General features: G+C 36.4%; 1 long non-coding RNA gene across 1 annotated transcript; it reads left to right on the plus strand.

The window, feature by feature from the left end:
* Nucleotides 1-15,401: 15,401 nt before the first annotated feature.
* Nucleotides 15,402-18,311, plus strand: LOC310893303. The gene is made up of 3 exons (XR_014578886.1): nt 15,402-15,562; nt 16,048-16,102; nt 16,772-18,311. It is a non-coding gene; the product is annotated as an uncharacterized lncRNA (long non-coding RNA).
* The last annotated feature ends 364 nt before the right edge of the window (nt 18,312-18,675 follow it).

The raw sequence follows: 18,675 nt of genomic DNA on the forward strand, positions 1-18,675 counted from the left end.
TTGCTTTTCTTCGAAAGAAAATAACATGCACACTTATTCCTCCTCTACTGTATATAAATTCCAAATAGTACCTTGGCAGAATTATGAAATAAAAATGAATGCTTTTAAAGGCATTTGTGGAGTCTGGGGAATAAATGATAGAATTTTCTTATATTTCTCATATATGCAGATAACAGATACATTTAATGCAAGAAGGAAATAGAATTTTAATAGAATTTTTAACTAAAGATCTTGAAACAAAACTAGACATACATTTTAATTGAATTTCTGGCTCAAATTACAGCAAACCATTATAAATCATTAGGAATCAGTTTTAAAACTGCTTTCACTTTTACCCGTATTACAAACACAGAGGTAAGCTTTTACAGCTACAGATAAGTGTTAATAAATTACCCGAATTTCAAAATTAATGGCTGCCCGGCTGCTTTGGGGAGATATCATTGTGTTTCATGAATATTTTGATTTTGTGATTAGATCAAAATGCACTGAATTCCTAAACAGTCATAACTAAGGTCTGCTGATCATAAACTGTTCTTTTTTAATAAATTATATTCCTCACAAATCTGCTGATATGGAATAATTAGAAATTGGTTGCCTGCATTTACTGTAATATTTGCATGACTTTAGATCTCCACCTACTGATCTAGTGGCTGGCAGGAAATGTACATTTTGTACATTTCTAAATATACCTTGCCTGCAGAGATAATGGTTTATATTGTGATGTTAAGAAGGTTTTTATTTGCAAAAAACAAAGAGGTGTCACTTGCCAGTTCTGGAAGACATTGATTAGGCTGTTTATGTCATTCCTATTCAGAACTTATTATTTACAGCTTTCCTGTTTCCTTTCCTTTGTAGGAGATAATGATCTGTCTCTTGTAAACTGCTTAAAGTGTGCCTATTTTCTCTTTTTTAGGGAGTCTTGAAATACATTTTATAGAAGGCAAGCATATTGAAATGGAATGTAAACGGTGTAAAATACAGCATATTAATCGAAAATTATATCTGTCAATATAATCTTTAAATTAAGTGGTATACAAATATTTATAGTTAGGGAAAATGAAAATTGTAAATCCATTTTTCATTGTGGAAGGCACATGTATCTGAATGTGATCCTGTAAGACATATATACTCTATAATTAAATGTACTTACATTTTGCAAACGATTCATTTTAACAGTACTGTATATGTGCATATCTGTTTTTAGCTACAGATCTTCATTGAGGAAGGGGAGGGGAGTGTACATTGCTGCCTGGAATTCAGCTCTAAGAATGGCCTAAGCACCCAGTGTGCCTATAGATTCTTTACAACCAGATACTTTAGGGGACATTTCAAATAGAGGAAGGTACCTTGACTTTTCTGGCATATGCAGCAAAGATTTACCACACCTGTTAATGTTTACTCCATATCAAAGAGGCAGACTACAGCCTACTATAACAAACTTCGATGACAGGAGAAGGAGAGTATTTGGGACATTCACTTCATAAAATTAGAATAATCCTTCATTTCAGTAAAACAAACAGAAATTTTTACTGCTGCCACAGTTCTACAATGCGAATGATAGATCAAGGAGAAAATACTGATGACAGGCAAAACCTGAGGCTGGTTCACAAGACTTCTATAATTTATTCTAATGATAATATCTCTTTATTAAGAAAAGTTGACCCTGCTGCCTGTTTTCTCCCCATAGCTACTATAGCTGTTTCTGTAGCTCAGAGAACAGCTTCTTACTCCCACACTGGACAACTGGTCCTATAAACCAGAAGATATGTAAAGCGATCAAGGACAAAGCTGTTAATTGCTCACAATCATGCTCTTTTGACATTTCAGCCAAGTCTTTTTGCTGTTTATTTTATGGATTTTTTTTTTTTGCCTTTCTGCCTGTCAGTGTGACCTACTTGCATTAAAACTTAGTATTAAGTTTCATCAGCAATATATCATATACTAATTTTAACTCTCCTGAAGATTAAATATATTTTCTTTTTTAATATAAACAAAAACAGCGGTGTAGAAGGAGGACAGCTCAGTGCTTCCACCTGTTAAGTCACGTCTTGACTGACGTTTCACCATTAGCCTTCAAAAATGCCGCAGAAACGTTGATATGTATATTGAGTGCTTCTTCAACCCTGAAAAAAAAAAAAAAAAAGCTGACAATTTGACCAAGCACATGTGATGATAAAAGAAGGAATAATATTTTTTGTATCCTTTCCACTAGCCACACAGGAGACAAGATTCCCTGGCAAGGCCCTAGCCTGGTTTACCAGCTGCAAGGCCATGATCTGGATGGGGCCTGGTGTTAACCCTACTTCAGTGCACTGTTTCTAGCCCATCGGTAACTTCTGGTCAGAAGTAAACTCAATGTCAGGGTACATTAGGTGTAGGGATTTTCTTCATTTGCAAGGCAAAGGCCCTCCTAGCACCAAATCTTAGGTGCTTCTATAGCACCTTAGGTGCTTCTATAGCTTCTATAGCTTCTATAGGTGCCTGAACTGGAAGTCTGCTCAGTCTTTTGTTCTAACAATGGCTTCTTCAGCTAATGTTTCAGGCAGGAAATTAACTTAGGCAGCCTAAATTTTCCTCAGAGGAGATTCTCTTTATTAGCTATATTGGAAGCTGAGGAATACTAGTCTCCCAACTTAGGCATGTAAATTAGACATCTAAAGTTGGCCAGGGAATACTAGTGAATAGGCAAATTAATTATACAAATAACTAATAACCATACAAAGACAGTTCACAACACAAATCATTAATAATTGAACTGAGCTTTTTTCTGAACTGCTAAATTAGGACCTACCCCTGTATGACTGAGAAACAATCTGGAAAACAAGACCAAAATGGGGACAAATAAATAAACAGCCTGATGTATTCTCCAGAACTCCTGACGTCTGTGGAGAAGTTTGTGTTGTGAAGAGTAGAAACCTGTAGATAGCAAAAAGCACGTGGCCTAGAGTGAGAAAAAAAAATATATGTTTTACTTTGAAAGCTATGTTTGACCAAGATATCCTTTAGAAGTACTATGTAGGACATGTAGTTACACCAGTGAAGATTGTCTTATTTGAACCTAAAGATTTCTGTGAGAATCCTAATTCTACCCTTAGCAGATATTGCTAACTCCCATTGATGTTAGTTCTTCATGGGACGAAGTTTGGGCCTGAGGATTGTTAACTGCTATAATTCTTATGAAGAGAGAATATACATTTCTTCTTGCAAAGAAATAACAAGGGATAATCTGAAGTGTTGTAAGCTACCATCAAGAGGAAGAATTATTTTCTTTTCTTTTCACAAGAAAAAAAGAACCTACATTTAAGCTAATATTGACAGATCTCTGCAGACCAGAAGAGAAACAATCCCACAGACTAAGCAAAGCAAAGAGATCAGTCTCTGACATCCATTCAGAGACCAGCTGCTGGTGAAAGAGAACAGAGGAGCTGAGAGCCAGAGACACAGACATGTCTGATGAGATGTGTGCAGGGCCTATTCCTGTGACTCGCTAAGTAGGCCTAGCTATTTAGCAGATTTTGTAAAGTACCTTTTGTGTAAAGAATAAATAGACTAAAATATGATCCTGAAATCTTCAGGATCGCGCATGGCGTAAGAAACTCGGTTAGCATCAGTGTTCTGCTGCTGAATTATTTGTACCTGTGTGTGTTTGCATTAACGACAGTGACTTCAAAGTGCTGTGGTGACAGTCATTCTGCGTAATGCCAAACAGCCAAGTGTGTTTTAACAAGAGGGCAGGATTACATTTGGAGAAGTTCTTGCGCTATTTGCTTTGTGCAAATGCTTAATTGTATGCTAAATTGATTGCAGACATGATCTGTTAGAGCTCAGTTTTTCAAGGGTACCTCAGGGAGTCAGCATCCACCTCCCCTTGACATGCAGTGTGATTTGGGCAGGGAGCTCCCTTATGCCTGTGTGAATATCCCAGACTTATTGTAAATTTCTGGGCAAACGTGACAATCATTGTCCTCACTGGGGTGGGCTAATTAGTTAATATTTATATTAATTAATTAATTAATATATTCTGCAGACTGTAAAGTAGGAAAGAAGTGCTAACTGCTCCTATTATTGTTAGTGAATTACAAGATAAAGCAGGGAAGCCTCTCCTGCACCCCTTGATCGACAGTGATAAGCCAGAACCCCATCTATGAGGGTTTTTGAGGAAAGAGATGTTGTTAAAATGCTCAGCCCCAGGAAGAGTGTGGGCAATTTTTGAACATCATAGGCTGATGTCTCCTGTTCCAGTGACATGGGGAAACACGTGTGTGAGGTGAAAGGACAGCATTATCCCCTTATTCCCAAGGAAACAGAGGCTAAGTGCCCTTTCTGGGGTCACACTGAAATGGGGTGTCAAAGACATAGAACCCTCATCTCCAGTATTACCTAGAAATACCTACACTACAGGACTACTTTGGTATATAGTCAAAAACAGTTCTTGGTCTGCGTCATTCAGACTTTGAGGACTGGGGACTTGACTTATCATTTTCCTAAGTCCTTCCTCAAGAAGCAGACTGATTCTCTTGGTGTCCTCCATTTCTACCTCGGCATCCAGAAACTTTCTTCCATAACCAACCTAACCCCTTCTCTACAGAACTGAGCTTCCTGGATATGGTTATTGTGACGAATGATCCTGTCTAGAGATTGGGAAGATCGTTTCCCCCTTACGAGTCCATTTGGCAAGGGTCTCAAGGGAAGGACCTGTCAGAATTAAATGAACAGGAAATTCGTGTTAGAAGGATTCGTGGAAATACTGAGCATGTTGCTACTGCAGTCTTAGTCCCCTGCAGATGAACACAAAAGAGGCCGGCTGCCAGAGGTAACTGAGATGTGGAGCAGGTAACATTTGGCATGTAGAAGTCCCTCTTCATTTGCCTCTGTTCCAATCCGGGCAAGGATGGGAGGGTTCAGAAATGAACTGTAGCACTGGGACAGGTTGAAAAAAGCCAATCTCTATCTATCAGTTATATGATATAAAACCTTCCGGTTTCTCACTGGAGACAATTTACTGCCTGATGTGTGCAGGAACATCCCTATCATTATCACATGGAAATAGTATGCCTTCTGTTCAAATCCATCCTTGTGCCTGATTTTGTGCTTATTAATGTACATGTTATTGCAATAACACAGCAAAGATCATTCAGCAGTGTAAAACAAGATCAATTTAGGAAGTGAAACCCTAGCTTCCACACACCGAGGCTTTGCAAAAAAATCTATTGTTCCATGAAGTGGGAGAAACACCACATCACCTCACATAAGCTCGTGTTTTTAGAGTAGCCACTGTCAGTGGCTAAAGAAGAGTAAATTATTCTGATGAGTAAGTCTAATGTGCAAAATATTGATGCTTTAAAAAAGAAACAAAAAAAAAAAAATGATGTTTTACCTGGATCCTGCCTCACCAGAATGACAACTATGCTTTACCTGGATCCTGCCTCACCAGAATGACAACTGGATATGGTAAAAGCAAAGTTTTTATTGAATAAGGGGAGCATTACCTATGAATATTTATTCATGTGCATATGTGTGACAGATTTCTTCAAACTGTATTTGGAATCATGACTGGCATGTGGAAAAGACCTCATAACTCCGAAATAGATTGAGCCGAGGTAGAGAAAATCAAGGAGGAAAGGGATATCTTAAGATATCTTCAACTCAGGAGAACAAATAAACCCAAGAGTAGAGCCCCACAGTACAACGGTGTTCATGCTAGAGATACCTGTGTTAGGTGTGAGCTGGGAGGTGTGCCCACACAACAAATAAAGATGTTGTGAAAAGATAACTCTTTGAGACCCAGAAGCACCATAGATGCTGTTGAAGTTCATCACCTCTGATTTCAAGGGTAGTTCCCAGCTACTCACTCTATGTTATTTTATAGTGTTTTGCATGTGTCCATTAAGATCTGGTAGATATTGCAGAAGCAGGGGCATCCCTGTTGCTCTTGCTGCTGTCCTGCCCTATGGAGTTTTCTGCCTACTGTATGGGTACAAGAGCTGTCTGTGCCTCTGGCAGGACTCCTTCTCTCTTTGATTAACTGCTTAGCTTGTTTTGGGGCAAGCTCCTTTGGCCATCATTTTCAATATAAGCACATCAACTAGATACTTTAACCTATGTTAGGCACTTCAAAGAGTGACCAGATTCCTCACTGCGTGAGAGCTATAGTTGTCATCAGATTTATTTGGAAGTATTTGTGCTCAGCAGCTCTAAAAACTAGGCCATTTTTATTTAGAGTCCAAAACCAAATTCAAGTACTTCATGTAAGGCAACTTCATCCTGAACCTTCATCCTAATCTTTTTTTTAATTTTCTGCTAAGTAGATGGATGCAAATAGTTACTGTGTACATAAATCAGTGTTGTTTCAAAGATTGGTTAGAACTTGTAAAATGGTATGCAATGTGTTAAAGCATGTCTATTTTTATTCTGCACAGACAGTTAAAATAATAGTCACCTTTAACTTTTCCTATCATCCACATCACAGTATTATTCAAGTTGTACATTAAACTGATGTTTGCCACATGTATTGCCCCTCTCTAGAGCAAGAATAGAATTCTTGTGAGATAGTTGCTTTTGCTTGTGTTTATTTTGTTTTAAATACACAAACTTCTTTGGGTTTCTATTAGATAATTCAATAAGGAAAAGGTTTTCCACTTGCAAAAAATGAAATTTGATGAAGCTGATATGATCAAGAAACTTCTGCTCGTCCAGAGTATTGTTGGCATTCCACTTCATGAATGAATGCTATGATGGTCAAATAAAATAATAGTAAGCATTTCATTTGTAGCTGTATCTAAACAAATTATGGCTACATCTCCATTGTCCTGGACCCATCGAAACATATACAGAGATGTTTCCCAGCTTCAGAGAATTTAGAATTAGAGGTATGATTGAGAATTTTGCTTTAAAGATAGATTAAGGAGTTTACTCTAAAAACCCTGGAATTTTGCTAGCAAATTATCGTTAGATCTTGGTGGTAAAAGGGTAAAATAATTTAACATTTTCAAGGTAACTGTATATTTAAAATAATCCATTCTTTCCTTTCTCCAGGAAGAATTTAAATGGATGCAGTGGACAGGCTCATACGCGAATTCTTTTGCATGAGTAGACTATGAATTTAATTGAGGAGCACTACACAGCTACAACTGTGGTGATCCAACCAGAACTACTTTTACGAGTAATTACTTGCCAGCCAGGAGCTCATAATTGGGTTCATAGACTTTTTGGAACAATGATTGTAAGATTCTGCATACCAACGACAACCCAAAACTGGAAATTCCCTGTATCTTACAGTTATATTATTTAAAAAAAAAATAATAATAATAAATAAAGCAACTTTTTGCTAGTGTGAAGTAATCAGCAAGGATGATGCAGCTTTATCCCTGAATATGAGTATTCATTGTTATTCATGCACATTAAATAATGCTTTAAAAAAAAAAAATAAGAAGAAGAAGAACTTAGAGAAAATTATGGATTTGAGGAAATCATTCAAAGGAACATTGTCCAACAGAGGGTCAAGGCTTAACTGTTGCTGAAGCTGTTTTCCAGATGATTTGTGGTCTAAAAAGTGAGTTTTATACAAAGGTCTTCATTTGTCCTAATAGCTAAAAGAACTTTAGCATCTCCAGGATATAATCATAATCTTTCAGTATGCTGTGGAGTAAATGCTGTATAGTGTGAGGTCTTGGTAGAGCTGGGCATTTCTGACAGATGAAAACACCTCTTTCACTTAAAAGTTTCTCAGGGTCATATGTTTTAGCCCAGGAATGTAGTAAAATAATAAAAAAGGAAAAGACCATATCATATAACTTTATTAAACATAATGGCAAAAATGTGATAAGGGAGGTTTGTGTTTAAAAGTTCGACTATCAGTTTTATACACCCAAATTAAGAAATTAAAGTGTACTTTTAAGGTAGTCAGCAGAACAATCATTGTCATAACATGCAATATCCAAGTAGAAAACAGTACTTAGATAATACACACTGCCAGGTACTAAGCTAAGAAACCCATATTATCATACCTGAGAGCATAGGTCTCTTCAAGTATGCATACCACAAGGATTGATTGGATTCAAAGCACTGCATGTTTTAATGGAAATACTATAGAGCAATATTTATTGATTGAAATTAAAAAAAAAAATCATTTTCAAAGTAAATTAGGTATTGAAATCTTTTCAAAAACCTTCTGCATCTAAAAAGTTATTTTAATTTGGTGGTGAAGTCATGCATTCCTAAGCTGTAATGTTAGAAAAAATCATTTTGGTAATGTCATCTGACCTCTCACAAGAAGTATGTGGAAAGAAGTATTCTTTGCAAATAAGCAGGACTGTAACAAAGAAATAACCAAATTCTGTAATTCTTTTCCCTTCATTGAAATATTCTGCAAAACTCCTAGCTTTGGGTGAAGTCAAAGGACATGGTAAGAAATATTTTTTACATTACGCTATGAAGATAATCAGTTTTTTGTGGAAATTCCCTATATTGTGACAATGCTGGTGATAGTCATTTCTGCCAGAGGATTAAAGAATCACAATTACCAACTGAGAGAAATATCTGCTTTTAAAGATCCTTCTGTGCACCTGAAGATCTTATAGGAAGAAGAATACCAAGCAATCTTGCCAGCTCTGTAAAAAAAATATTTCAGTAGTGCCACAAAAGCAGACTCCTGCCTCTGTTAGAACAAGGCTTAGAAATCTTCTTCTGCTTCGGGGCTGCTTATGAAGATTATTTATACCAGGCTATCAAATTTGGAACAGAAAGGAATGGTTGGACTTGATGATCTTGAAGCTCTTTTCCAACCTGTTTCTGTGATTCTGTGATTCTATGACAAGAACACCACCCCCCTGCTCCCTACTGTCATCATTGCTTCCATGCTCTAACAAACAGCTTTGGGGTAGGACTAAAAGGGAATAATCTATCAACCTGAAATTTCTCTATTGCAGAGAAATAATACTACGGCAGTGTCAAAGTACAGGATACCACATGGTTGAAACATGGACATGGCTTATTGGTGACTTAAGTTGAATTCTTAAGTCGTCTGATGTAAGTATGAGTTGCAGTGTCTGTATTAAAATTGAATCAAATTTTTATGCCCTTTTTGTTTTTTTTTTTTACTTAAGACAGAGTTTGTCATAGGAAATATGACAAAGTTTTCCTATGTGGGATGTTATTAAAAATATTTAATAAAAAAATGGTGAAAAATGCTTTAAAATGTTTAATACTATTTGATTCTTCATTATGAATGCTGTGCTTTTAAAGTATTTTTATATATGTACATTCATTTTCAAATATATGTTTTAAATGTACCTAAAATATTTCAAATTTATCAAAATATTAAAGAAGGTATAAATGAAATTTTAGAAAATACTCACCTCAATATAAACTGTTTTTTTATATACTTTGTTTTAACAACAACAAAAAAATTAAATATTACATTTTGTCCCTGAACCAAAAATACCGTTTTCATTTGGCACAAAATCTGTTCTTCAGCTAGCTCTAATTTTGGAAATCAGCTCTAAGGACATGTGTATCAGAGTAACATTAGCCCTAGTTTCCATATATTGCATGGAAGTTTTTTTGTTGTTGTTTTTTGTTTTTTTGTGGCTAAATTTGTCTGAAAATGTCATTCCACTGAAGCAACTGATTATGCAGTCAGATCATTGCTTAAACACAGCAGTTTGATTTAAAATATCAAGAAAGGCAACTCTCTGTCAGAATAAGGATGGGTATTTTTTCAAAAGCATCATTCTTCTTTTATATGAACCCCTTTGTGCTCTTCTGGACTTAGCTCTGCACCTTCAGTTACTATTGCACTTTCCCATAAGATGATCACTGTGTTCTCCTATATGTAAACATATAAATGCTCTCTTCCTTGAAAGCAGTGATTAGTGCCTGTAGGCAGCAGAATACAAATAATCAACATTTAGTGGTGTTTTCTGAGGGACTGAAGGCAAATAACCCGCATTCTAGTTGTGTGTCCCCTCACTTCCCCAGTTCAATATGAGCCTTACCCCAATCTTCCAGTTCACTCCCTGTTTTCCTCTCCTGCACCTATTACAGCATCATCATTCTCCTGCACTCCTGATCTGATCTCCAAATGTCTTCCTGGCTCATGCATACTCAGTGGAGAGCTGTTTATATTAAAGAAAAAAAAAAAAAAAAAGGTAAATTGAATAGAATAACCTTTTAATAGGCCAAAAAGTCTCAAGATGGAACTAGGATGATCCCTTTTTTAAGCATTTAAAATCATTCATGGACCTTCACAAACTGTGTCTCTGCCCTTTAGAAAATTTTGAGAAGATAAAGTCTTTAGAGAATGACGTTTAAGGTTTATCAAAGCACTTACTGAATATTTTATAAAAACTGATGATGCCAAAACTAACAAGTATCTGTTTGAATTTTAAGTCATTTATGCAGAACTCATGAAAAGGAAATGCTGATGTTGATGAGATTCCAATAACAAGTGCAAGTAAGGCGTGGGGTTGATTGGGGAGCCCAGTGGCTTAGTTTGTACCACAGTATGTCACATTCTGATGTCACTCTGACTTCAAAAGTAACCCAGAAATTTATAAAGCAAAAACTATTTTTGAAGGGCATTATGGTCCAGTTGTTGTCCAGTGTTAACAGTGTTCTGAGTACCTGGTTTCTAGTTCTCTGCAATGCAAGCTTCAATGTGAAATAACATGTCAAATGATCAGTCTTAAAAAATTCTACTGCTCTAAAGCTCTTCACAAGTATGCCTTTTAAAATACATATCTTACGGGCAGCACAAAAACATTTTAATGAATGCTAACATGTTAGTAAACACAATGAAAATGGTATTCCCTACTGAGCAGTATAAGAACATTTAAATAAAATATCTGCCTTTGGACATCAGACACTGCTGGTGATCCCAACAGGATTTGTGCTTCATTTTCCTATTGGAAAATACAGCATATGTGGACATGTTTTATGAGAACTGATAAAAAGACAGATCTCTAACCCATGACATCTGTACAGATTTCTCCTTTTTAAATCTGTGCATCTTAATAGACTTCCAAAGTTCGTCCCTGGAAATGGGTTGGCTTGTTCTAAATGCCTCATGCTAAGAGGCGAATATCTGTATGAGAATTCATTATTTTAATAGAACTAAAGTCTGACAGAGGTAAGAGAGCAGAATGCAAATGTCAGCATTGCTGGAGGTACAAGCAAACTGATAAAGCCCATTTATTTATACAACTATATTTTCAGTACAACAGTGTCACTTGAATATCTTCAGTCACTTTATGTTTATTCTAGTTTCTTTATTAAGTGACTTCCATCTAAGACCTGAATATGCTAACTCAGTAAATAGTGAGTTCTCACTCAAGAAAATATTTAGGCTAAATCCTGAAACTAATTAAAACTGTGAATATAGACAGGTTTGCAAGTTGCTGAGCTCCTCTGCACCATCTGAACACCTTTCAGTCTGTATGAGAGCTGCACATGAGAGAGCATGAGAACATGACGATGCCCACAAAAGCTCCCGGGTTTTGGGCCCCCAGTTTTGGTGGAGAGCCTGAGGGTCCTGCTGGGCAGCCGAGTCCAGCCACCTGCTGACACAGGCTTTTCATCCATATGCTCTCTTGTGACTGCTTGTTCTTTTGCAATCAGCAGCCTTTAGATTATATGACTCCTCTCTCTGACCCCATTTTACAGACATTAGTCATATCTCTCCTAAATATTGTAGGTAGAGCTTTTGCTCTTCTAAAACAATTTCTTTTCCCCACACCTCACTGGTAGCCCTTTTTACACTTTTTTTTCCATTTTTTTTTTTTTTAAAGCAATGCCAGATTTTTTTACAGGGCAACAAGCAAGACCTTATTACTGTAGCGTGCAATGGCCTTTTATCTCTACAATGTTCTCTTCTGTATGTCTTCTCCATGGCTGCAGCATCCTGGCAGCCTGCAGCCATCCTGGGACGATATGGTACATCATGCACTCATCTGCTACAGGCATTTCCAGCTGGTGGATCTCTCACCTCTCAAGAGGGCTTTCTGATAGTATTTTTCCTAATAAAGACCAGGCTGAAACCAATGCATTGCAAACAGTCCTGTGGGATATGAATTTGAGGTAGCTATCAAGTAACTGTGCATCAAATAGCTTCAAATAGCTTTACTTTCATGTGTTATAAACAGCTCAATCTGTTCAACTCATTAAGTTTAATTTCTCTTTCTTACAGAAAACTTATTTAGAACCCATTTATTTTTTACTTTACAAGACTTATTTCTTTTTGTCATACGGAGAATATGACAAAGATTTCTTAAATGTATGTACTCACAGCAATTATATCTACTGCTGTTTATATAAGCCATTATTGAGGCTAACGAAGGAATATTCACCTTAATTTCAGTGATGTATATTCAGTAGCATAATTTATGACATTTGCAACACTGGACGGCTACCGACTAGGGAATTCTAGTTATGTGAGATACAGCACTGAAAAAAATCTGAGGGAACACATTTTAAACGCAAGGTCTGAGTGCTGATTGACATGCTTTGTACGATAGTAAAATCTGGCAGGTGCATTAACTTGCATTCCTCTGATCTGTACACATCCACACTTGTCTTCTTAGGGTACTTGGTAATAAGCTTCTTTAAAGATCCCTGAGTAAGCACTGAAGATAATATCTGGAGTATGTAGCACTCAGTCCTTTTAGAATGGCTTTTTCCTGCTCCTTTCGTTTTCTTAAGAAAATGTCAGTTTAATCATATCTTAATGCTTTGATAATGCGTTTCTTTACATAGCTGTAGAACACTCACTTCAGTGTTTTAAAAGAATTAATGTAGATGTAAAAATGCCAGTTAAATGAGATTTCTTCCAACAGTCTAACAAAACTGAAGTGCAAGGCTTCAAAACTAGCAAGACATTTGCACAGCAACACAAATGTGCTGTAACAGTGGCCACTCTTCATGTATCATTACAGAAGAGCCTTGTGTTTTCATTTAGCATCTTCAGAGAACCTGCACACAAGCTCACCTATTGTCAAATTCTGTAGCTAATGTTATAATAAAAGTTTTCTTCTGATTTCTACCCAGGAATCCAAAAATATTGCTATCCCCAGAATACCAATGGCAGTTCTCTGGGGCTAAATACTAGTTGTCAGAACTGGCCAAACTCAAAACAGTGTACCCTTCCATTGCTGAGTGAAATAAGGAATTGTGCTATGTTTTCATTGGCTGGCTTTATACATAAAAATGTTATGAAACAAAAATACATTCTCTTGGAAGACAACACGACAAAGCTCCAGTCTACGCTGACTGCCATTGAAGAGAGCTGGTGCAGCATAGACCAAACTAATGGAAGAGCCTTCTGAGATAGGCACCCATTCCTCATCTGAGTGCTGCCTGGTTCCCAGGCTTCCTGCAGTCGGAGAGACTGGTTATATATATTAGCAAACATAGCCATAATTTATACATGCTTAAAAACAGAAACAAAACTTTCTTACTCACTTAAACCATAAAATTAAATATTATAGCATGTGTTACAAAAGCATATTTAGAAAAATAGAGCACATTCATACATACATACATGGCATAACTGTCAACAGGAAAAATAAAAATATGAACTTTTTTCCTTTTCCCCGGCCCAGAGAGGATTTAGGCTGTTTAACATTTAATTTACGGAAGCTGCATACTTCAGGTATTTTACAAAATTCCTCCTTCACCATTACCTTTGATTATCATTAGAAATCTACTTTTTATTACTGATGTGTAGACTCAGCTCCTCTAGTGGGTCTAATTGGAAAGGTTTTGTGAGTATGCTAGTTTCTAAGATTAAAAGAGGCCCCTTCCTACTTTCCTCCCAGAAGAGCATAATTTACGATGTACTGCAATATATATTGCATGAGATAAATTGACAATGTGAACATCTTCAGCTGTATTCACTTTCTATAAGTAGAAAATGCTTTTAATTCCCTGTGTGTTTTGTAAAAGTAAATATCTCCTCTGAAATCCAAATGTATTTTGGCAGGATACAACACCAAGATGATCCTATGTTTGGTATTTTGCTTGAAATGTCAGCCAATACTCTCCAGTGTTTCAGTACTCATAGAACAAAACAAAGGAAAATCCTCATCCCCACCTATATGAATTAAATGAAACTAATTTAATGAATGAATGAATACATGGATCTGGAATATCTGTGAACTGATATAATTTTTAAAATACTCTTACTGTGGATTGTTTTTATATGACTGAATGTTTGGAGGATGTGTTCTTTTTATGTGCTATGTCAGAAGCAGCATGATCAAGGCTGTAATTGTAATAGAAGTACTGAAGCACAATGATTCAGAGTTCCTCTTTTATTTACACCCTTATCTTAAGCCTGTGTAAGTTAATCAAAATTTCTTCAGTGATACAGTAGTCTTTGGATGAAACCCTTACACTGGCATAAATAAAAAAAGAACAACCATGAAATCTACAAAGTTACACAATTGTGTAACAAGTGAAAAGGAAAGCAATTCAAGTTGTCCTTACCTGTTGAAGAACCATTGTTCTTGAAGTGACCCAGAAGACTTTAAAAAAGTCATGTATTACACAAACAAACAAACAAAAAAAACATATTTAATATCTTTGTTTCAAATGAATTCTATAAAGCAGTGATTGCAGCCTTGAACTATTGAAGAGGTACTTTAGGAGAAAATACAAGTAGCTTACTACTTGAACAAAATACATCTTTTCTTCTTCCTCCAAGAGGATATTTTTCTCCTGTATTGATGAAATCTGCTATTTTGTTTTGTGATGTGTTCGCTTGATTCCAGCTCTGTTGTTTAATGTCTCTTTCATTGGACTGTTTCTTGTAACCATACAGGCAAGTCTGTTCCTTGATACTCCCACCATACCCACAGCAATGCAGGATGGATCCATTTTTACTTCTTTTGGTCCACATCAGGAAAAGGCAAGGCCACCTAACATCAAGAAAAGCCATTACTTCTTAGTGAATGCCAGATGGGTCACTGTAAAGACTAGGACTAATAATTAGACTTCTTAATTATGAGGTCAAGTTGCACATACCCTTTTGAAACTGAGAAATAGTAACACCATTTCAGAATTCAGAATAGAAAGGAAAGTAATGGGGTCTTTGTCTTTGAGCTCCAATATAGATATTCTGACAAAAAAATCTTTACCTGGAGAAGACATGCTTTATTGCCATACTCAGAAATACAATTTCACTTAAGTGAGAGAGACAAAGCTTGGATACCTAATGTAGAGTAGCAGAAGAAAGGAAATAGAAAGAGTTGCTGATGTTGAAACAAAGAAAATATAGAACTTGACGCAGAGATAAAGTCTTTCAAATAATTAACTCACAGGTGCTCTTTTTCTCAGCTAATTTTTAGCTGTTTCCCCCCACCCTTCTCACCCTTTTAAAACTCAGTAGGAGGGAGACTGTGAGTGTTTTGTGTGTTGATGTGGGAAAAAACATAGCTCAAATACATCTTGTTTTAAAGTTCTTGTTTTGCTCTGTATCCAAATGTTATGTTTGATTCTCACCTAAATAGCAGGATAAATTAGGACTGCAGACTTAAAAGTATGTCTTAGCAAACCTGTAGGACTTAAGGTACTTGAAAACAGACTTAAGAACTTTGAATTTTCTTCCCCGAAATGATGATCTATGGCTATATTTAGTAGGTTATATTAGGTTCAAATAAATGTCCTCAGAACACAGAACAGAAAATACTACATCTGGTTCTACCACATAAATAAGATGTCACAGTTTTGATGATGAATTTGAAGAAAAATCTCTTTCTCATCATTATCTGATCTAGCAGGAGGTGTCCCTGTCCATGGCAGAGGGGTTGGAATTATATGGTTTTTAAGGGCCTTTCCAGCCCAAGCCATTCTATGATTACATATTGCATTGGTCTTACAATGAATGGCAAGTTTGTAGAGCATAGATCACAGCATTTGGGTAGTGTTCTTTCAATGAAAATCCAGTCCTGACTGGACTTGAACACTACCATTGCAAGTAGCAAACAGTCTTAAAAACTCATGGAACTATTATGGATGTTATTCTATGTGATTAACTAAGAGTATCTCCAACAGGTTTAGTCCGGACTATATCTTGCTGCATAAAGCTGTCATTACATTTGGATTTGAGGTATGCTTTTGTCACTATAAAACTACCAAAAAGGCATAAAGATACCAGATTATTCAATTAATTCACTTTTGCTCTATTTCAATTGGAGGTCCTAAGTACTCTAAGGAAAATTTCATAAGCACTCCGCAGATGAAAAGTATGTTTCCCACGGTGAAAATTAGGGGGATATACCTACAATTGGTATTTTTTCGTTAAGGAAAGGCAGACTGCCAGAAGCATTCAAGCATGTGTTTATTGGGTCCTTACTCAATAAATCCTCTCCTGACATTAATTTTCTTGCCAACTATTGTCTGATTGCTAAAACTCCCGTTTCTGGGCAAGATTATTGAAGAGATGATAGATAGCAAATAGTGTCTAGCAGCATCTGCTCTTAATTTTTAGGCACCAATCAGTCAGGCTTCAGACCTTGACATGGCATCTGAAGGGCATCAGTTTCAGTGACTGAAAATCTCCCTAGGGCAATTGGACAACATTTGGTTTCTCTACTAATAACTCCAGGTCTTGGTGACCTTCGATCTTCGATTCCAGAGACTGTCAGTTACTGTTTATTTGACTGTAGAACCTGACAAGAGCTTAAAAAAAAAAATAAATAAATAAGACTTTATCCTTTTTTTTTTTTTTGCTGGAGAAGATCCTGATGGGTTGCGAACATTTGCTCTTCCTCTGCAGGGGTTTTGCTGGAGCTGCCTCTGGAGTACAACCCTGACAGCGTTAAACCTTTTTTTCTGTGCTTCTGCAAGAAAACAGCAAAGTTAATTGAGACAATAGGGCAAATTGGCAAATACAGAGCTGATGATATTCCATTTGGCTTCACTGTTTTTCTTTTGCCTGGACTACACCAGAACATGCCTCACATATGACCTGCCATGAAATCCCATTCAAACACAAACCTCAATAGTCAAACCCCATCCAGCTGGGGGAAAGTTCCTTTCTCTTTTCCACACCCATCCACCTACTGCTGTGCTGAGAGGTGCTAACCAAAGAAAGGGTGGTTTGGGCAGTTCAAGGAACTTGTTCTCTCATAATCTTACTTGTAAATCAAAAAATCCAAAAAAAATCAAAAATCCAGGATGCAATGAAGTAAATACATGAATGATGGTTGTGTTCAGGTGTTGGCAGTGGTATTTAACTCAGTCTGTTTTCAATGTTTCCTCCCTCTCTGCCTGGGGAAAAGCAGACTATCTGTACCTTCTACTGGGAAATAGTTGCTTGTTTACTCAGATGCAGCAGTGTTGTATGTCTTGATTTGAGAATAAAAGAAAAAAAAAAAAAAACAGAAAGAAGGTTAAAATAAGAATTAACATCAACCAGTGAGATCAGAGTAAGAAGCCACAGATTTAAAACCTTAATGAGAAAAACAGGTTCCGAAACAATCTCTAAAGAAAACCTTACTAGTGTTGGCGGAAGCATCAAAACATAGATTGCCAGAATTGTCTCCAGGATGTATTTTATGGACATTTAGTATCTGCATGGTAGTGTAAACCCCAAATCCCAGAATGACCCTCCATTTCCTTCTTCTTTTCCTCAGTAAGAGTGTCGTGTGTGATGGATATTCCCCAGCTCTGGGATGTTATGATCTAATGTGGTTGTCAGCAACACCAGTCACCAGTCCTGGGCAAAGCCTTCCCCCTTTCACATTTGGGACGTATTAGGTTTTTGAAAATCTAAATCCCACTGGAGTCAGTGAACATGCAGTCTTCCCCTCCCAGCTTCACAGATTCAAATTGTTACAGAAGATAGCTTATATGTAATCAGAGGGAGATCTAATATTATGTGTTTAAAATCTTGTAATTATGAACTGATTCCAATACATTCTTCAGAATCTGCATAAGGCATTTCTTGCAGTACATCAGTGGCTGCACTGCAGTACCCTGAGAGATTTAAGGCATGTAATATAACAAGAAGTGAGCAGGGGAGTAAGTGAATTTGCAAATAAATAAGGAACATAGTGCATACAGAGTTATAGATATTGAAACGATATGAATTCTGAGCAACATAAACCAAATTTTAGTAAATTTTAATCTTGCTTTCCTCTGTTACTACCCCTATTTGTATTATAACCCAAAATGCTCAGGAATTTATTTTAAGAGAACTGTAAGAACCTAAAGGGAGCAGCACAGAAAAATAGACCTGATACTACAGGGATACACAACCTGCAAATTCACATAAGGCATTTGCAACCATAATTTAGCTTGAGCCAAATCTTGAATTAATCTCCAGACAGAATATGGTACAAAAATTTTTTTCAACAAAAATTTATTTTGCAGACATAGTTCCCTAGTATAAAATTGTTTTAAAATCACTGGAATTATATGTGTCAGTAAGAATAATTTTGGAAGGCTAGCACAACTGGTAAGAAATATTAATAGCATATATTTTTCCAGCAGAATGAGGGGATCTTACAAATAGAATTCACATTAGAAAAAAAAAAATGCAACCGGTATATGTGGAAAACTAAACATTTCTAGCAACTGATTTTCTTTGCCTCCAGTTCTTTTTTGTTTTATTAATATGAGAAACACAAAGAAGCAGAATTATGGATCACAGTGCAGTATTCCTATGCTGTGCAAGAG

This window comes from Anser anser (assembly GCF_964211835.1).
Source record: "Anser anser genome assembly, chromosome: 2".
Classification (NCBI taxonomy): domain Eukaryota; kingdom Metazoa; phylum Chordata; class Aves; order Anseriformes; family Anatidae; genus Anser; species Anser anser.